This window comes from Podarcis pityusensis (assembly GCF_964106645.2).
Source record: "Podarcis pityusensis genome assembly, chromosome: 3".
Classification (NCBI taxonomy): Eukaryota; Metazoa; Chordata; class Lepidosauria; order Squamata; family Lacertidae; genus Podarcis; species Podarcis pityusensis.
Genome location: NC_138026.1, coordinates 67,883,351 through 67,905,295, shown reverse-complemented (window position 1 = coordinate 67,905,295; position 21,945 = coordinate 67,883,351). Strand labels below are relative to the sequence as shown.

Below are 21,945 nucleotides of genomic sequence, written 5' to 3'. Positions count from 1 at the left end.
CCTTTCTGGTAATGCTGATGCAGAAGATTGAACTATCATCATGGACGGTTGCAAGAAGTTGAAGTCAAACCTCACACTGCTGAAGCAATCATGGATTCAGATAACCAGGGTGAGTGAAGATTATGAAAGGTTATATACATCATATGTTTCTCTTCCAACTGAGAGACTTGCAAACTGCTTCTGATTTCATGACGTACAAAAATATCTTGCTCCGCCCACATTCTTAGGCAAACCATTCTTTATTGTTCCTGGCAAATCACCGGCTGGAAGGATGATTTAGACTGGGTTTAGAATGCTTTTAAAATGTTTTTATATTGATGTGTTTGCAGCTTTGGGCTCCTTCAAGAGGAAGGACAGGATAGAAATTGAAATACAGTGGTACCTCAGGTTAAGTACTTAATTCGTTCCAGAGGTCCGTTCTTAACCTGAAACTGTTCTTAACCTGAAGCACCACTTTAGCTAATGGGGCCTCCTGCTGCTGCCACGCCGCCGGAGCATGATTTCTATTCTCACCCTGAAGAAAGTTCTTAACCCGAGGTAGTATTTCTGGGTTAGCGGAGTCTGTAACCTGAAGCATATGTAACCTGAAGTGCATGTAACCCAAGGTACCACTGTACTACTACTACTACTACTACTACTATTCTAGGGAAGATCAGACTAAACTAGGGTTGGCAACCTTTTAGGACTAGTGGGGACATTTTGAATTTTGACAGTGTGATGGGGGCACCAGTCACAAATAGGCTGCCATGGGGAACTGGCAGAACACAAATAGATTGCTCTAGAAAGCATGGCATTACATAAAACTAGTGGTAGTCCTAGTGAAACTTTCCCCATAACTGTTTCCATACTATAAAAGGCTTAACCTGTTGGATTTATTCCTGCCAGACAGCTATTAAAGGCATAAGAGCCCCGTTTCCCCTCAATGCTAAAGCCCAGGCTGCTATCCTGTACCCACTTACCTGAGAGTAAGCCCCATTAAACACAAGGCGACTTACTTCTGAGTACACATGTAGACCATTGTACAGTGAAATCTTAACAACTGCCTAGTCTTTATTTCCTGCAGAGCAGGATACACGCTTAGGCTTCTTTGCAATGCTTTCACATTTGCCCTTTGGGGACAAGGCATATTCTTTAGCATCTACTCACACGTATTGTGTAGTAGTATTTGCAGAAAACAACTTCTAGGGAGTACCTGATCTCAGATTAACCCTCCATAGAAAAGATGCATCCTGGTTGCTGGGAAACGGGAAGGGCAAACTTTGGAGATTCCAAGAGCTAGCCAATAAGACAGAGGCAGGAAAAGTGCACTAAAAGAGAGGGAGAAGCAGCAGCTCTGTGCAACCCCAGGGACTCCTACTCCCTGATCTCCTGGCAACTCACTTATCAACCACAGCCCTGCTGTTTGGCCACAAAGACTGACAAGTGGAGGCAGCCAGGATAGCTCGTCCCAAAAACCACTCCGAAGAAAAACTGCATATTTTGCTTTATAACTTTCTAAGATGGCTAGAGCCTTACTTTTTATTTTTAAAAAATGAAAGGTCCAAGTTTCTGGTTCCTAATCAGGCATGCCGATGAAGGCCTTCACAGGTGCCACAGTGCCTATAGGGGGCTAGGCTGGTGCCCTCCCCATCCTAAATATTTGAATAGGAACTTAGTATCTATTCCAGTCTGATCCGTAATAATAACATTTTACTGAATTTTGGGTGGTAATGCATGTTGAATAACACATCATTCATAATATTTTTACTATCTTATCTGCCTGCAGTGCTGGTACAATATCACTGAATACTGCTATAGTAAAGGTAAAGGTACCCCAGACAGACTCTAGGGTTGTGCGCCCATCTCACTTAAGAGGCCGGGGGCCAGCACTGTCCAGAGACACTTCTGGGTCACGTGGCCAGCGTGACGAAGCTGCTGTGGCGTGCCAGCACCAGCGCAGCACATGGAAACGCCGTTTACCTTCCCACTATAAAGCGGTACCTATTTATCTACTTGCACTTAGGGGTGCTTTCAAACTGCTAGGTGGGCAGGAGCTGGGACCGAAAGACGGGAGCTCACTCCGCCGCGGGGATTCGAACCACCAACCATGCGATCGGCAAGTCCTAGGCGCTGAGGTTTTACCCACAGCGCCACCCGCGTCCCATGAATACTGCTATAACATCACATTAAAATATATATATATTATTGTATTGATGTAGCTGCTTGCTGGCCCCAACCAAAGCACTTCTGTACTGGTAAATAAAGCTTGGGCCAAGACTGTTAACATTGGGCCTGCAACCTATGCATATTTAGCCTTTTTGGTAAGTGTCACTGAACACAGAGATTATTTATGAATAAGCATGTATAAGGGTAAATATCCTAAGAACATGCATTTGGGAACACATCTCAGAAACATCAATAGGATGTTTCATCAATAGGATGTGTGCATTTATACATATTTACTCAAGTCCCACTTCGTTCTGCAAACTTGCTTCCAAATATGTAAGATTAGGTAAAATTGTCAGATATTGTCTTGTCTCTTGTGTTAAGAGCTGGATTTCTAAAGTGCAAAAGTTGAAGTGGTGTTCATACACCGTACAAAAGAAAAGATGGTATGTTCCAACAGTTGAAGTCCAGTTTTATTGAGACAATACATTGGTGTACGCAATTCAAACTTTATTTTTACGCACCATCTATCATACACATGTTTTACAAAGTTCAATAATACAGTTTCAGTGTTGATGTAAAATGAAAGCAGATGGCATATCGATTCAATGTATGATGCCTTTTTAAAATGTACACAGATTCAAAAGAACTCTCATAGTCCTTAGAAGCCCACTTCGTTCTGTCTCAGAAGCTATGAACCTCCTCTAGGTCAACTGTGAATTGTTCTAAATTGCACTGGGATTAGGTCTCTAAGGTCCTGCCTGAATGGCTAATCAAAACCTACATTTCCAACCCTAAACCAAAATAAATATAATGATGCTTCATAGCATACAGGTAGAAGAAAGGCAAGTTGTTAGACCAGATACCTAAATCCTCTTGCTGATGGCACATTCAACTCTCAATTGTGCAGTATCTATACAGAATAAATTGAGGAAGGTTTCACAGCTGGTAGCTAGACTAGGCAACCCATTGGGCCTCCTTCAGTCTTGATCACTTTTACACTAAAATACCATCCAAATCACACTAAAGTCAGAAGACGACCCTCCCTTATAGGGACTATTCCCAACGTTCAGCTTTTGAGTGCCATTGCTTATGTAAGAAAAAGGCACCAAACACAAGTGGGAGACATCACTAGGGGCAGGGGGCAACAAATCTCGTAAAAGTACAAAAAGTTTAGAAAAATTGCCTTCTAAGGGGAGAACCCTCCCCCATCATGAAGCCTGAGCACATCCAGTGGTCATGGAATGCTCATTGGCTGTTTGGGAGATGCTGAAATATTGTATCCCTTTTTATATACCCAATTGATCAATGTGCTCTGCAAAAGAGGACCTCTTGAACATGCTATCATGCGATGCACTACAGGAATTGGGCCATTAGTGTGGTGTCAACAATTCTTCGGCATACCCTCCTATTGCACGTTAGGTACCATGTTCGCTGTCCTTTTGGTTCCTACTGAAGACCTCTCTTTTTCAACAATTATTTCATCCCGGTCTGCATCTGTACTGGAACTATTTTTATATATTGAATTGTTTTAGGTGTTTTTACCCTTTCCGTGTTTTATGGTTGTTCCTACCCCACTTTATAATCACATAGTTTACAGTTGTAATCTGCCCTGGGACCTTATGTGGTCCCATAGGTGTAGGAAAGCTGTGGTGCTCCAGATGTTGCTCCCATCAGTCCCAGCAGGCACAGCCAATGGCCAGGTATGAGAGCTTATTTCAGTGACATCTGGAGGGCCAAAGATTCTCCACATCTGCGGTAAAGGGTGGGTGAGAAATCAAATACACAAATAAACACTTTAATAAATAAATAAAGTTCAAGACATTTCAGCAATCTTTACAGCCGCTCTTTAAGATAGGCCAGTATTATTATCTCCAAATTGCAGGTGGGAAGACTGATACGGAGAGAGTCGCTTGGCTAACACCGCCAAGTATGTTCTCAAGAGCCAGGAATGCCTGAGCATCCAGTCTTCTTCATACCTGCAGCAAAAGGGGGACATGTTCTGAAATGAATCTGAGTTGTGTTATCTCAACACTTTGAAGATGAGACGAGGTAGATAAGATTTGTAAATCCTGAAAATGTCTTGACTTTCAGCTTTCTTGTATCAGAATGTTTTGTGACAACAGGAGCTGACGTAATTGTAATCAGAGGCCTCTTCTACGAGACCTCTTTCATATTAAAGGAACATTTAAATGTTTTGACCTAATGCTGAGTCATGTTGGGGTACCCTACTAATGACTTCTTCTAAAACAGGTGCAGCCAACCAGGTGCCCTCCAGGTGTTAAGACTATGATTAGTATCAGGCTCAGCCAAAGATAGCCAATATTCAGGCATGATGGGACTATATTAATTTGTGGAACAAAGTAATAAAAATAAATGGAGAAAAACAATGTGCAAAAATTACAAAATCATGTAAACAACTTAACAACAAAATAAACAACAAATTAACAACTCAGTTTGTCCAACAACATCTCAAGAATACAATATTGACTCTCTTTGTTCTAAAATGTATGTTTCAAGCGGTTTTTAATGTACAGGGTAGCAAAAGGCTGCATTCACAACATAACTGAGGTGTGATAACCTTAAATAAGTTAAACTTTGAAAAAACATTTTCTAACTGCAGGCACATCCTTTTCATCATGCATCTATTAAGTGCACTTAGCGAAAGTCAGTTTCTTGAACTGAAGCTACATTCAAATACACCTTTTGCAGCAGAATCCTGGGCATGTCTACTCAGAAATGAGTTACCCATAGTTCAGTGGTACCTATTCTCAGACTAAGTGTGTAAAACTGATACTTCTGAGCATCCATGCATTGGATTACATTGTTTAATCTCTGCTCTTCTCATTCTTGTTTCCTTTCTTCTTTTGCCACCTCACACATATTTCCTACAACCCCAGGCAGCTGCTTCGATGTTGAGGGACAGCAATCCCACTTTGTTGTGACACAGCCTCTTCTGGGCTCAGTCTGGCCTGCTTTCTCAGTGATGGTGAGGGATGCTATCCTGCCACCAGTGCTGAGGTAAGATTCAGCTGTAGTCTAGTCAGCATCTGTATGTGGACAAATGCCACATGTCTTGGCTCACCTCTGTGAAAACCTGACAGTTTGTCAGTTTGACTGGGGCCAGGAAATACACTGATTTTGGCCAGACCTGCTTCTGGGCTTGTGATCTAAGGCAAAGTACTGCTACAAGGCCTTAGGAAACCACAAAGCACAACTATGTGGTCCCAATGCTAGACCTGGGAAGCTCCAATCATCCTAAATCCAGTGGTTTTGACTGGGTTTTTAGGAGTTTGAAGTCCATTGTATGACAAATCTTAGGCCCAACTGCATTTGTGACAGGTTAGTCTAGCTAGAATCTTATTGTGCAACTTAGTTTGAAACAGAAAGCTTCTTTTTACATCTGTAGTAGCATGTTGAGCATGCAATAAATTGACCAGTGCCACATATTCACCTACTGCTCAACACATAGTACTACTTCGTATTTTGTGTCCTCCAAAATATGTGTAACATATATGAGCGAAATGCATGTACGGTTGATTCTTGGCCTCCGCAGTGAATACTTGTGATAAAACACACACATGGCACACATCATATATTAAGTAGCTCTCAATCTGGATTGATATAGCTGCAGTCATAGGAACTACAGGTTAAATTGTTATGAATCTGGTTATAAATACCCTTTTCCGATGTTTCTAGGCTAGGGTCCACTGTAGGGCCCTGAGGCTTAAATATAGCATCCACATGTGGCAATCCAGTTGTTAATCTGGAGGCAAAATATTGTATGTGAGAAATACAGACTTTTAAAATATTCTAAAGGCCAATAATTTATTAGTTGCATCAAAAGAACCACTGCAGCTGCTTTTGAATGTCATTTTCAACACAACATAACTATCTGTTGATTCAGAGATAGTTGCAACCTTGACATCAGTGGCAGCCGACAGGCTTCCCTCCAGATATTGAATGGACTGAAATTTGCATCATTCCTGATCATCAACCTTGCTGACTGTGGCTAATGTGAGCTGTAGTCCAATATGTGGAAGGCATTATGCTTTCACCTCGGTCTTATGTATGCCTCTCCCAGGGTCACACCAGAACACAAATTGTCTGTAATGGAGGATCAAAGAGTCCTTTTCAATGACAATTGTAAGATTTCTTGGAAACTGCTTAAAAGGTTTTGCTACGACTGAGTGGCATAAACATAGTTAATGCATGAATCAACCAATAATGTATGCACTTTGTTCATACCCAGCCCTAAGCATCAATGGGGTCTAGATAATGCTGTGAAGGGCAGCCAACTTCGAACTGGCCCCACCTGTAGAGTGTATAGCAGCCGTCCCACCATTACAAATCTGTATTGGATGACCCAGACATCAGAGCCTCGTGACATTCCTGGTGTCCTGCTTCTGAACAGTATTTGTTGCTTGCTTCCTGTTTTTCTTTTCTTCCTCTTCTCTGATTGTGGCATGCTTCAGAATCTTGGCAAGATGATGGGGAGCAAAAAGAAAGATCCCAAATCCTAGTATCAATAGTGCAGTTTCTCATTTGCTGGGTGTGTGTGTGTAGAGAGTAATAATTCTTTCCAGTTAAAAAGCTAGTCAGATGCTCTAATCAAGCCACACTTGCAGTTTTTCCCTTTTACTAGTCTGTAAAGTAGATGAAATATGTGAGAAATGAGATTTCCCCATGTTAAACTACTGCAATTAACGCTTACCAACCATTTATGAAACAAACTAAAAGTTACAAGTCCCCACAAAAATGATGGTGGTTAAATACACCTGCCACTCGCAAGCCCACCTGAAATTTCTGTATATTGTTGGAGACCTCAGGGGAGCAACACTTTGTACCAGAGATTGGGGTCCGGATGAGACCTTGAGGAATGACTGTGCCTGGCCTCTCCAGTCTCATTTCGTGCAACATGACAAAAGAAGCCTATGTTATTAATCCCACGGAAGGTTAAGCATTGGGATCCTAGCCCAAGAAAGGCTAACCGCTGAACCTGAAGAACGGGTACTAAGAGGCTTGAATTCAAGAACGTGAAGTGAAAGATTAATAAACTGCTGGGAATGCTAGTGCAGCAGCCTTTTAATGAGGAAGTGGAATGAGAAGTCAGCCATTTAGAGGTTTTAACCAGCTAGTCCCATTCAGGGATGGGAAACCAGTGGCCCTCCAGATGTTAATGGATTACATTGGCCATGCCAGCTGCAGCTGATGGGAGTTGGAAATCCAAAAATATCAGAACGGGCATAAGTTTCCCATCCCGGTCTTAATGCAAAATGGAAGTTGGCATTCCTCAAGAAGAGGAAAATACTGCTCTCCACATATGGTACAACAAAATAATAGACCTTTAGCACCTTATTGCTGGCATCCAAGGGTGCTATCATCTTAAGTACAGGATGAAAGAGCATCAAGTTGCAGGGAGCATCTTCCTCTAGTTGTGGCAAAAAGGCAAGACGCAAAACTGCTAAGATTAACAACAGAAGCTACTGATTCTACTCATGTTTTAGTTCTATGTGGCTGCATTGTTTTGTTTTTGTTTTTTTTTAAAAACACACAGATATAACCTGATGTAAAATTTGCTTTTCTGGCTTTTGGCAAGACTGCATGCACACAGGTAACAAGCAAATGTGATCCATAAAGATTCCAGACTTCTGACAAGCCACAGGGATAAAATTGGGGGAACAAGAATGAGCATTGCAAGACTTCAGCTACTATGCTTGCCTACATTTATTAAGAATTTGAAGTATTAGCATTACGCTAATAGTGTATGCAACACCTTTCAGAGTTACATAAACCGAAGAGACTCGTCTTGCTACCGAATTGCTGACAATCTTAAATACACAGTGGGGATACTGTCCTCAACTGTGGCTTGGGTGGGGGGTAGAGAGATATAAAAGTGTTGGGTGGTAGAATGTATGTAAATTGTCATTATAGCTGCTGAAAGCTTGCTTACAGGCGAGGATGTGTGCAACATGTATTACATTCGTATATGTAAAGAATATGTTATTTCTGACTTGTAGAAACATGAATAACCAATGTGGTGCTCTCCTAATGTTCTGAGACTACAGCACTCATCATCTCTAACCACTGACCATACTGACTGGGGCTGCAGTCCAACCATGTCAGCAACCCCTGCCCTACATCTTTTATCGAATGTCACTCATCTAGAGCAAAAAGGAGTGCGTGCACACACACCCCTCATAGAAATGGGACCTCTATCCTGTACATCAAAAATAAAAGTTGCTGCTATTCTGCACTGTGTACATAATAATTTGCTAGTAAGATAACTAGAAAGCACCAAACTGCCTAGCAACATCAATTTAAGAGGTAAATAAAGAAATCTTAATACCACCAAGTTTGTGGCCTTACACCAGCCAGTCTTTCATTCAATCTATTTCTTTTGGAGTTCCAGTCCTTCCACATTTAATAGGCAACCCATAAACATATAATAAACAGAACCTTACAAATGTTAAATCTCCACCTTCTTTACCATCCTTTCTCTGGTTGCCAGAAACCAATGTAAGTAATAAGAAGGTACTGCAAGATTTTTGGAAAATGCACAGATTTGGGTTTGGTTAATCTTTTTAGGAAAGTGTTTCTAGAATATACTGGCAGCTACTGAAAACTCCTCCTTGGCCCCCTTGCTGTCCTAAAACACGATAGATAAATAATAAGCTTAACAGGACACTTTGTGCTGTGTAGATGTGTCTCATAGAACAAAGGATCAATCGTACGGGTTCCCTCCCCTTCTCCTACATGCCTCGGAGGACTTCTGCCACATTTACTTTGTGGCGACTGCTGCCCCCTGGACCTGGTAGGATGGCTAGGAGGTTGTGGGGGTTTGGTCAGTGGGGTCAGGAAGTTTCTCCTCATATCCATCCCTTACAAAGATACTGTGAGCATTTAATAATTGCATTTTTACAAACGCTTAGTACCTAACTAAACTATGTGCTGTGATGATAGTTATGAGACTCACAAAAATCCACACATGCATGCACACATGCAAAGTGGTATTCAAGTAGATTTTTCTGAGAGTAAACCCACTGAAATTAATTAGTTAGGGCCATTAATTTCAATAAGTCACCTATACTGTACTGTGAGCATAATAATGATGTTAACGAAACATTCATTCTGCAACACTGAGTTGAATGAGGATGATATAGTCCAAGATGATGGATAACAAAAGCATGAAGCAGAAGACCCACGCTGCAGTCCTAACCCTAGTGCTACTACAGTGATGATGGTGATGATGATATTGGCAACAAGAAAAAATCTCCCCTGAAGTAAATGGGGAATTGAGCGACAAACACACTCTTAGGCTACATTTCTAATCCCACTACTACAATGCTGCTGCTGCTGCTGATGGTGATGATAACATTTTTTAAAAAACATCTATTTCAAAGGAAATAGGGAATTGTGCAAAGAGCATGAGAGAAAAACAGAAACACTTAGCAAGCCATACTTGCCTCTCATTTCAACAAAAGCCTCCAGAATTATTCCCCCTCCCAACTATCAACACACATGTATTCTAGCATGTGGGTGGTATTCAGTGCTAGTTCTTCTCAGAGTAGAATCCTGAAAGGGCAATGCCACACAAAAGAAGACCGTTCCATTGTATCTGGAATCTTGGTTTACAATAAATGATGGTTAATTGTTGAGTCAAGCAATTTCAAAACATAATTTATGAAGCTGGCTTGTTTAACAAACCAACGTTGTAAACCAGTATTCCTGGTTCATGCAAGATTCTTTGAAACTCTAAATAAATTTGGTAGAAATCAGCTTCCCATCTATATACAATACAGAATTGAGGAGGGGTTGGAGTTTACAGAAATCTGCTGGGATTGACTATGCTATGAAGATCCTGGTAGTGAACACCACTGAGCTGCTGATCGCTGCTGGCTTGCTGTCACCACCAATCACCTGCTTGGCTCTGACTTCAAGCCTCCCTTGCCAAGGCACAACAGGGAGCACTTGTAAGGCTTTCAATTGTTCATTGGCAGCTGCATTTCTGGCTGTCATCACATACGACATCAGGTGTGGGGCAGGTTACATGGATTGGGGGAAATAGCCACGCCAGCCAAATTGGGATCCATGCCAGACCTAATTAGGCCCACAGGCTCTCCACCCATATACCAAACCATGATTTTAGCATTATGTGCAAACAGACCCCATTCTGGAACCATTTATACACTGTTTTAGCTGCACAATTGCCTCTACTCCTGCAAGTCGTTCCTAAGCTGCTCCTGGCAGCATTTACACCTCCTAAATATGTGACAATAGTGGATTGTAGAGTTACATGCAACGGTAACAGTATCTGACCCATTAAGCAGATGTGTAAGGAGAGTAATACACAACCACACAATTAACAGTGTCTTCCACTGGACCAGCTGGTGGTGACATGGGGCTAGGCCTTCTCTGTAGTGGCATCCTGACTGTGGAACACTATCCCGACAGAGATGTGCTTGTGCCTCACACCAACATCATTCCACCAAAAGCTAAAGATCCACTTGTTTATCCAGGGGCTTTGGGGAAGGGTGGGTTTGGCTGATGACCTGTTATCCTTTGAAAGCTGCACTGAGAATTCTGTATTTTACTGACACTATTGCAGGTTTTCAAGGTTGTAATTTTATTTGTATTCTTTGCTGATCTATGCACCACCCTGGGATCCTAAGGGAGGAATGGCAGGGTATAAATATGAAGAGTAATAAAAAATGACAGATGTAATTATTCTGGAGGGCGGTTTGGGATCAACCACAGTAGTGGCAGCAACCACACAGCTTTCAAGGTAAGATATAGAAAGTATTAACAGGACACAATTGGAGCTTTTGGGGATTATATTATCATGAACCAGATCACTGGTGAAAAGCCGTTGTACTGTTACCAAAGCATTCATTAGGCACTACAAAATCTTTATACAGTATAAAATTTGAAAGTTTGAGGGTTCAACAAACTGACAAAATTTGTGACATAGCATGGGGTCCAGAATAAACCAAAGAATGCTATTTAAAGGAACTGGTTACTTGTAATTTTATTTATTGTCCATTACTCTACCTCTCCTTTAAATCAGAACAAGTGAAGGCGGTGAAGGTCCTGTGTGAGTGCCTGGAGGCTGTTGGAGGATGGATGGCGGCTAACAGATTGAGGTTGAATCCTGACAAGACAGAAGTACTGTTTTTGGGGGACAGGGGGCGGGTGGGTGTGGGGGATTCCCTGGTCCTGAATGGGGTAACTGTGCCCCTGAAGGACCAGGTGCGCAGCCTGGGAGTCATTTTGGACTCACAGCTGTCCATGGAGGCACAGGTTAATTCTGTGTCCAGGGCAGCTGTCTACCAGCTCCACCTGGTACGCAGGCTAAGACCCTACCTGCCCGCGGACTGTCTTGCCAGAGTGGTGCATGCTCTAGTTATCTCCCGCTTGGACTACTGCAACACGCTCTACGTGGGGCTACCTTTGAAGGTGATCCGGAAACTGCAATTAATCCAGAATGCAGCAGCTAGACTGGTGACTGGGAGTGGCCGCCGGGACCACATAACCCCGGTTCTGAGAGATCTGCATTGGCTCCCAGTACGTTTCCGAGCACAATTCAAAGTGTTGGTGCTGACCTTTAAAGCCCTAAACGGCCTCGGTCCTGTATACCTGAAGGAGCGTCTCCACCCCCATCGTTCAGCCCGGACACTGAGTTCCAGCGCCGAGGGCCTTCTGGTGGTTCCCTCGTTGCGAGAAGTAAGGTTACAGGGAACCAGGCAGAGGGCCTTCTCGGTAGTGGCGCCTGCCCTGTGGAACGCCCTCCCAGCAGATGTCAAAGCAATAAACAACTATTTTACTCTTAAAAGACAACTGAAGGCAGCCCTCTTTAGGGAAGTTTTTAATGTCTGATGCTGTACTGTTTTTAATATTCAGTTGGAAGCCGCCCAGAGTGGCTGGGGAAACCCAGCCAGATGGGCGGGGTATAAATAATAAATTATTATTATTATTATTACTTCAATAATTTATATATTGCTTAATCAGCAATCTCTAAGCGGTGTTGTCACTAAGCAATTTTGAATTGGTTGCTTTCAGGGAGACAGCAATTGTGATTTTCTTTTAAAATCCCTTATGTGTCAATGCAATTTGACAAATCAAGAAATAATTTGTCGTGGTCTAATGTTTTAAACTACTGTTTAAATCTGTGATCAGATATCTACTTCATACAAACCTGATATTAATACCCCACACCACCAGTATGCTGCAGAAATGTAGTCTTAAAAAAAGGCAAAATTGATGTTATTATCTCCTATCTTACAACCAAAGCAGAAATTTGCTAATAATAAGGTGATCATTGCAAGTCATGTTGATCAGAGACTGACTCTACAGAATTCCTGGAAATGTGTGTTACAGTGTCTTACAGCTTTGGTTTTGTTCAAGTCACATTAATCCAAATTATTATCTTATTAGTGCCTTTCAATGCTGACAGAAGTACTGATGAAATTTGTCCTCCTAAAAGATGAGCTCACCGCTTACATCCAACTGTTCACTGTGCTCTGAAGGAGGCATCCTGCAGAAATCATCTCATCAGGAGGTTTGTTCCACATGTTGTTGGAATCAGGTTTTCAGTATGGCGGCACCTACCATTTGGAACTCCCTCCTCTTACATATCAGACCAGCGGTGTCTTTTTTGTCTTTTCAGTGAAGACCTTCCTATTTCAAAAGGTATTTTAAGTGGAGGTTCCTCCCCTCCCCAGGTACTGGATTTGATATATACGATATTGTGTTCTTTTATCATTGATATTTTTATTGCTCCAAGATGTTCCATAAGATGCACTCCACAAACAGAATGAAATGAAATGAATAAAAAGAATCTTCCAAAAAGAGAGCACAAAGGAGTCAAGGGTTAAGCCCTGAAAACAATACTTATTTGCATGGGAAGCTGTGTGTTGATACTACCAGCTTTCCAATTAACTCAGTATCTAATTGGATTACATAATGAAGTGATTAATTTACAGCTGAAGTTAGCAGACAGCATAAACGAGACTCCATGCCCCTTAGCTTATATGGAGCTCAAAATTCAGTGCAAGCATGCAATGATCCACTGTAACTTGAGGTGTAACTTTAAAGAACAATCTTAGTTGGTCTCTAAGGTGCTACTGGTCATTTTATTTTATTTTTAATATATTTTTAAAGACCCCCAGGAGACTGGCTGCTTATATTGATCCAGGATAATTTTAAATCAACATCTGATTAACTTGAAGTGGGGAAGAGCTACGGCTCAGTGGTAGAGCATGCCAAAGATTCACAATTCAACCCCCAGCATCTCCATGTTCAACTGAGAAAGGCTCTTGTCTGAAACCCTTGAAAACTTCTGTCAATCAGTGGAGAGAGTAGCAAGCTACATGGACCAATGGTTTGATGTGGCATAAAGAAAGTTCTTGTGTCCTAGGTCAGACAGCAAAATAGTTTGCTGTCCATTTTCTTTTTCATCCCCTTACACAGCATCAAATGTGGCTGAGAAGAATCCACTAAACTTCAAGAGCAGAATTTGGGGAGGTTCATTGGGAAGGAGTAGCCTGAAAAGTTCTGGTGCATGTGCAGAATGTTGCTTTCAAGCCTTTGGATCCTGGCTATCTTTGACAAATAGAGATATACTTTGGTATCTATCTAGGACAAGAGCTGAGATACCGTACAAATGTGCGCTACGTTATACCAGAATATTCAAAATGTCCTTTATTCAACAATCACATCTCAAAATGTTAACTTGGGTCTTGCTAGATCCAAGGAACCATCAATTTCAGCAAACATGAGAGCAGCCATGATGAACTAAAATGGATGACAGCAATGGAACAATCCTGCTCTTCAAAGGCTGCTTGGAAATGCTGCTGAATATAATGATAGCCAACACGTGATTTTGGTATCTGGATTGGAGAGGAAGATTTAAAAAAAGCTGTACAAAGATGCCGAAGGATCAGCAAGTGTTATTGCATATGGTGAAACACTTGGGCTATTTTGGAAGATGATACTGAGACACGTAACACATACTGACACTAGGACGTGTCACAGTGACCTGTGTGAAGTCAATGGTGAATGGCAGAGATACCAAGTGCACCTTCCACTAGATCAGGTTGTTAATGATAAAAAATGATGCAGAATGAGTAAAAGATTAGAAGAGGGTGTACAGCTTTATTTCCAGTTTACTTTTCTTCTTCACACTACACTACAGCTACCTTTCTTTTCTGTCTTTATGGTTTTATCTCGCTATCTCCTTTCTTTTTTACTGTTGTAAAAAAAGAGCAGTGTAGAATAGCCAGATGATATGGACTGGAGTGAGTTTTAGATGCAGGCATTGGATTCTTATTCAAACTGCTTTAATAGCTTGGACAATAGCATGTCATTTCTTAGATATTATTCTGTTAGTTGCCATTCTATGCTTTTTCCATGGTACTGCCAGAATAGGAGGGATAATTCTGCCATATTGCAGTAAGCTCAACTGAAACCCCCTCCACTTAATTACAGTGTAATTCCATATATTGAGAATAAGACACCACCAGTAAATCTTTAGGTAAGCTGCAGATACACAGCTATGAAGGTCAATTTCCTTTTGTAACTATCACACACATAATTTTAGTAAATGTCTCTTCCATGAAATTGTATCATTGATACAATCATTTTATATAGTCTAAAACCTCTCTTGACATAAATATCCCAATTTTCCCACAACTGAACCAAGGGTCCCCTCTTTATACCCGATTCTTTAAAATGATCTTTCCTGCTGGCCCCTGCTTCTCATTTTACAACTGTGAGGTGAATTCTATTTTACTGCACAGAAAATATTTCATGAAAACGTGAAAGGCAATTATGGGCAAAATTTACAGCAGCTATATTTTAAGAAGCAATTGAAAACTTAGGAATTGTTTTTGAGATCACTTTCAGGCCCTATTAGAAGACATTTTTCCCCTTAAGGGATGACAGTTTAATGCATACTTGGTTTGATTATAATGCCTGGCTATGCACACTGTGGGTGGAAGGGGGAATGGAAATGTAAGAAAAGGCATGTACCATTTCTTGGCTGCCTATCAAGTTTCTTTAAAAAAATTAAAGCCTTTAAAAATAAGATACAACAAAACTAAGCTCTTTCACTTCTATTTTTAGCCAAACATTGTACAGGTGGGCTGGCATTAACCTACCTCTTGCGTTTATAGGCTACTGAAGGAATGTAGTGTTAGCACTGTGCTGAAAATTTCTGTTTCCACTTTTCAAAATGAAAGTAGCACTCTCAGTGGGTAGATATACCCTTTACATTTTCGCCTTTTTTGATCCTGTTCTTTACAAATGGACACATCAGTTTATTTTCACTCTATATCAGTTCTGAGTGTGTTCAATCATAGGTTCATCCATCCCAAGTTTTGTACATTTAAAAAAACCAACCAACCATGAAACACTTAAACTGGTCACATTATATAGGCATTTTGCATGCAGTCTTCCCCCTTCCTTTTGTATACTTTCTAATGCATTTTCCCCCCTAAAATGGATTGTTTTTTTGGACTAAAAACTGCAGCACAAGAACCAAAATCTATAAGCAAGTCTGGCAATTTAGGTTACTTTGCTTCAGTATTTGGACTAAATGGATTACTCATCCATCCCTGCTATCCATGGGCACTTGCCCCCCCCCCCCCATGATGCTTCTTCAATTACCATTTATGGCTCTCTCCTTTCCAGAGTGATCCCAGCCAATCAGCGACAATATAATAAACACAATGCTGTAATCCCAGTTTGGGTAGCTAGCTACAAAGCCACCTGATGGAGGGCAACACAACCAAGTCAGAGAGGGCAGTACGTCCTGGACTAGTTACACGGGTTATCCTGGTCAATCAGAAAATATGCACTAAAATGATGTCACTGAGGGAAAATGGATTCCCGTTTAGGAAGTCCTTTCCTGAATATAGGAACATTTGTTGCCTTTTGTCTTACCCTAAAAAATAGTAAGAGAATATTCTTTCAATGCTGACTGAAGTGTCACAAAAGCTGCACTTTCTTTTGGTTCAGACATACAGTGGTACCTCGGGTTACGTACTTAATTCGTTCTGGAGGTCCATTCTTAACCTGAAACTGTTCTTAACCTGAGGCACCATTTTCGCTAATGGGGCCTCCTGCTGCCGCCGCGCCGCCAGAGCACGATTTCTGTTCTCATCCTGAAGCAAAGTTCTTAACCTGAAGCACTATTTCTGGGTTAGCGGAATCTGTAACCTAAAGCGTATGTAACCTGAAGCGTATGTAACCTGAGGTACCAGTGTAATGATGACTTGTAGGACAGCGAGTAATGGGAAATGGTTTGCATGCACCAGGGAGTATCAAAATGAACCAATAGCCCTGAAGAACATAGCATTCTGGTGGCCATGTGTACTTGTGCTAAGTATAATGAAGTCAGATAAAGAACCAAAAGCAAACTCAGATACCTTTTTCAAAAACTCCCACCTGTACATCCACATTAACTGCTTCACTTCTTCAGCATCTACACACCCCTTTCAAGAGCAATTTGACAACTTTCATTAGTCACCTTTCATGTGCATTTCATATTAGGGAATCAATGTTGTGGTTATCCAATGTTCCCTTGTATTGATGAATCAACTATAATTCCTAACAGTTTACATGCTTGTCACATGTCTCCCAACAATCTGACACAGCCAAATTTACACACAGTGGTGGATCTTTTGTGCACTTCTTGCAGATTTGATTCAGATAGCAGATGCTATTTCCCAAATAGCAAAAGCACACTTTAGTCTTACATTTGAAAAGGTTTGTTTTCAGATTGTGTAAGAGCCAGAATACCCTCTAAGGCAACCTTTTTCAGCCATGGGCTGGTTCACCGTCCCTCAGGCCATGTGGTGGGCCGGACTATTTTTTTTTTGGGGGGGGGGAGAATGAACGAATTCCTATGGCCACAAATAACCCAGAGATGCATTTTAAATAAAAGCACACATTCTACTCATGTAAAAGCACACTGATTCCCAGACCGTCTGCGGGCCGGATTGAGAAGGCGATTAGGCTGCATCCGGCCCACAGGCCTTAGGTTGCCTATCCCTGCTCTAAGGAGCTTAGCCCCACGGGTTCAAGTGCATCTGGAAGGGAACATAACTCAGTGGCAGAGCACATGCGTTTGCAAGTCTCTGGTTCAATTCCTGGCACCATCAATTAAATAAAAGATCAGGTACCAGATATGGAGAAAGCCACATGGATCTATGGACACAGTATAAGGAAGCTTCCTAAGAAAGTAGCCCACAGCACTGACTTAGATAGATTCAATAAGCAAATGGGCATGTATGGACAACCTCTGATATAGAGAATAGCCTCCTCTAGAAGTCTGTACTTTGAATTCATGAACAGTTCTCTAATAGCACAGGATTTATTGGCATCAACTTAATTGCAATATTTTTAGTCAGATGAGCAACGCAGAGACTATAGTATATATTTTAGGTGCCACAAATGAATAAAATTATCACCATTAAATGTAATTCAAATGTTTTACTCCTTCCAATACTGAACTAGGTAATTAAGCACCTATCAGTCAGGAAGCAAAATGAGGCCACCCAAAAATAAAATAGTGGTTTCCCTGCACTTGGGGAAACAGGTATGCAGAAGTGTATTAGTTTGCATATTTCTTTTAAATGGTCCTGAGAGTTTCTAGGACATACAGAATGCTGAATGCATACAGGCAAAAACTTTCCTTCCCATCTCCAAATCTGAAGCACAACTACAAGTGTCTTGATTCACACTGACTGGAGCCCCAAACAATAGCATTTCAGCTATCAACAGGGATATTGCATGTTTTCTAAAGCTGGTGTCGACCTGTCTTTTCTTAAAACAAAAACCGAAGAGGAAAGATTGACTCCAAATTCTACTAGGGATTTTTAAAATCTCAAACTCTTGAAGAAAAACTATAATTACTGATGAGAAGTTGGTGACATGGTGAGTGAGAATCTGATGTTCTAGAGCTTATATCTTCAGTTTTACGAAACTTTAGCAGAGAGGAAACCCAGGATTTTCGGAAAAAGGAGAGACATCTTGGAGAATGGATCCTCATTCCACCAGTGATCACAGGATACTTTTTCAGGTCCTCAATGCTCTATGATATCTAATATATGCCAAAGAATATTATTTGCCTGTGCATCAAAATTAAAATCTGAGCAACTGGACCATATTTAAACTTCTTGTATGCACTTTCAGGATCCAAGGAGGAACAAGCCTTGGTAATGGGGAAACAAGAAAAGATAGAAAAACGAACCATCTATAATGCTGGAAAGAAAAGGGTTGCGGTGATAGCAAAGCAAAGGGACATAATAAAGAGCCAAGAAGTTCATATGGGACACAGTGGGGAAAGACCCACTGTGCAAGCTGAAGTCCTTCTGCTGACTGGACCTATCAGTTGAATCACATTAATTACGTTAATAGTAATTATTTCTGAAATTCTACCTTTACATATACATTAGCATATGCAAATCCATGTGGCTTTTTAAAAAATTATTAACAATGTGTTAAGTTTCAGAGGGGACCAGGCTGTAGAGGAGGGCTAGGTGACTAACAAAAGGCTCAAACATCCTTTCAATCCTACATGCTTTTCTTCAGGAGGGGAGGAGCAGCCTCCTCAGCCCCCACATTGCCTAGAACTGGAAAACATCCCCACAAGCAATAAGCTTATTTAATACCAGTACTTCTTCTCAAAGCCATTTAGAACAGAGGTACCATGTTCTGTGCTTCTCTAAGCACATAGCTCCAAAACCGCCCCTTACTGAGAAGCAAGCATGCTTGCACTTTAAGCAGGTCAACAGAAGTGTAGTAATGGCAAGAGAAGATGCTGGGTAGAATCCAATGCAGTGCTAGGTCTCTTGTTCCACTGGCACACGGATTTTTCTTTGTGGAATGGAACATTTCCCCCCCCCCCCCCACACACAGGGGGAGTGCTGTTGTGCAAACAAAAATCATTGCACTGATGGGATGCAGTAGTTGAATACCATCCACAGACACAACGAAGACAGCCTGGAGCAGCTCCAAATTTTGGAGGTTTCAATTAGAAATTGTGGCTGGGCCCTTAGCTAAAGCTGGTTACAGATGCCTCATAGCAACACCTTTGTCAATGTTGTATTTCCATACATGTTTTCCCCACTTAAAAAAAGAAAGAAAATCTCAACATTTTCCTTCAGTAAGATTCTGTATTTCCTTACCATCCTATAAGCATAAACTGCCAAAACCGAATAGCATAGACATATCTACTCCAGGAAAGTAAAAAAACTAACTATCCTGTTGAGTTGGATTATTCCAGTTGCAGATGACTCTGGGGTTGCGGCACTCATCTCACTTTACTGGATGAGGGAGCCGGCGTTTGTCCGCAGACAGCTTCCGGGTCATGCGGCCAGCATGACTAAGCTGCTTCTGGCGAACCAGAGCAGCGCGCGGAAACGCTGTTTACCTCCCTGCTGGAGCGGTACCTATTTATCTATTTGCACTTCGTGCTTTCGAACTGCTAGGTTGGCAGGAGCAGGGACCGAGCAACGGGAGCTCACTCCATCGTGGGGATTCAAACCACCAACCTTCTGATCGGCAAGCCCTAGGCTCTGTGGCTTAGACCACAGCGCCACCCGCTGATGGGAGTATTAAATGTATTCCCCCTCCCCTTTACATCTTAACCTCTGCATTTCATTGTTTTTGGATTTTTTAAAAAAGCTTTAGTTAGTTTTTTGTGCTGTCTTTAACTGGAGTTGTGATTTTCAATGTTTTAATCCGTTTGCTGCTGCATTGGACATGAGCATTGTTATGAAAATTAAACAGCTGCATGTTTGACTGCAAAAATTCATGCATTTATCTCAGCCAAGACCTTTAAATTGATGGAAATAAATGTATGCTTTATTTAGTACACATTTATATGCACTTTTATTACTTTACATCATGGGTGAGGAATTGGATCTGACTAGTAGGCCAGATTGTTATCTCCCTCAGCCCACCACCCACAGGCCAAGTCTGACAGGTGGATGAGGCCCCCTAGCTGTTAATCATCTGATGCTTTGACATCAGGTGACCGGTTTTGCTCACAACTTACTTTCAAACCATGTGGGTAAAGGTGTAGCCCATGAAAAGCACTATATGAGGGGCTTTGTGCTCCGTAAGTGCAGCAATCAGCTGTGCATAAATGCAACAAAGTTTCACAAGCCTCTTGCATAGCATGTCAGAAGCCTGACAACTATATCCTTACCTGTCCTACAACTGGCATCATATAATGGCACTGGTGGGTGTGGCTTGGCTACAGTGGCCTGGTGGACCTAATCATGCCTGTGGACCAAAAATGCCCTACACTGGGTTCATGTTAATGAAAGTATTTTTTGGCAGAATTAAACTAAGGACACAATGTTCTAGGTCATAATCAGTGCAAGAGTATTCTGCTCACAGTGCAAACGTATTTCAAAACATTCAATTTATGGCAGTCCTATGGTATTTTACTTATTTTTCTAATTCATTAAGAGAAAATTATTCAGCACTGGCCATAAATGTAAGTAAAATAACATATAAGAGTAGTTTCCATTCACCATTTGCTCCATCTTGTCACCATGTGTAACTTTGTGGGACGGCAGCAACACTTACAACTAATTCTATTTTAGAGTTGCTTGAGGTCTGGCAGCAAAACACCTGTGAATACGCCAATAAATAGGATACTTTATCCCGTATATATTTTGAAGTCCTGAATCAGGTGACCCAGCGTGTACCATTCTTCCCTGTGTCTCTGGGGCTGTTTGCATGCCATGTATTTTAACTCTACAGTAGTTTTAATGTCTGTCTGCACTGAAAGTGGACAGGAAAGGGAAACACAAGAAATGCTGCATGCTTACACAAGCTTTGAAATCTAGCTTGGGATTGTAAATTTTCCATCTATCCATGCTTCTAAAGGTTCCAATCCCAAGCTTCATGATAAACTGAAGAACTGATCTGTTACAAAAATGTGCAGTGTTTCAAAAGTACAAAGACACAAAGGTTATTTGGTGCTTAGCCTGAGAAAATTGCTGTTACATCATTTTCACTTTTCAGGTCGTTCCATGGTTGGGTATGATTTACAACAAACAAGAGGACCAAGTGGAGAAAAGTGAGGTAAAAAGCAAAAGAGCTTTCAAAAGTAAAAATTTCAGAAATTGTGGGTTTCAGAGGTAAACTAGCTCAGTACTTCCTTGCCTGAGAAACTGTTCAAGAACAATTATATCTGCTTATAATTTTCAAAATGCCATTTCTGAAAATCACATTTGTAGGGAGTGCAAAAACTTATCAGCTGTACTCCATAAATAAGACCAAGATAGCTTAATTTAAAAGTGAACAAGCACAAGCCCCCGAGGTTAAATTTCATTGAATGCCAAGACTGCAATCACCACTGAACTCAATGGAGTTAGTTCTGAACAAACAATGCTATAAGAGTAATAACCAGGAAACAAAGAAAATCAAGTTTTATTATTAAATAATCTGACTGATGTCTTAAAACAGCTTACATATTTTAAAAAATAAGTCTACTGGCTTAATCACTTGTGATTTGAAACAAGAGGTTTTAGATGAATAATCCAAATATGCACTTTGTTTAAAGTAGTTCTGATTATGAGGATATGATTTTACATTAATTATAGGAACTATGCAAAGTGTTACTGATGACTTACAGGTTTATGAACTGCAACAGAATCAGAACCATGCCTATCAGATGTCGAGATAATTTATGTATGTTCAAATGTAGCCACTGAGTGAAGATCAATTTTAACCAAGAGAATTTACTTTCTGGGGATTGTCAATGCATTTTCCTAAGAAACT

At 41.1% G+C, this 21,945-nt stretch overlaps 1 protein-coding gene across 3 annotated transcripts in view; it reads right to left on the bottom strand.

The window, feature by feature from the left end:
- Positions 1–21,945, bottom strand: part of SCAF8 (SR-related CTD associated factor 8) — a 74,279-nt gene that overhangs the window by 13,022 nt on the left and 39,312 nt on the right. The window contains exon 21 of one of the 3 annotated variants that reach the window (XM_080998365.1): positions 2,635–5,911. The exons of the other annotated variants lie outside the window; for them this stretch is intronic. The gene's annotated coding sequence lies outside the window, so the exon portion shown is untranslated. Of the gene's footprint in view, positions 1–2,634; positions 5,912–21,945 lie in introns of those variants that run through there. 3 annotated transcript variants of the gene reach the window in all.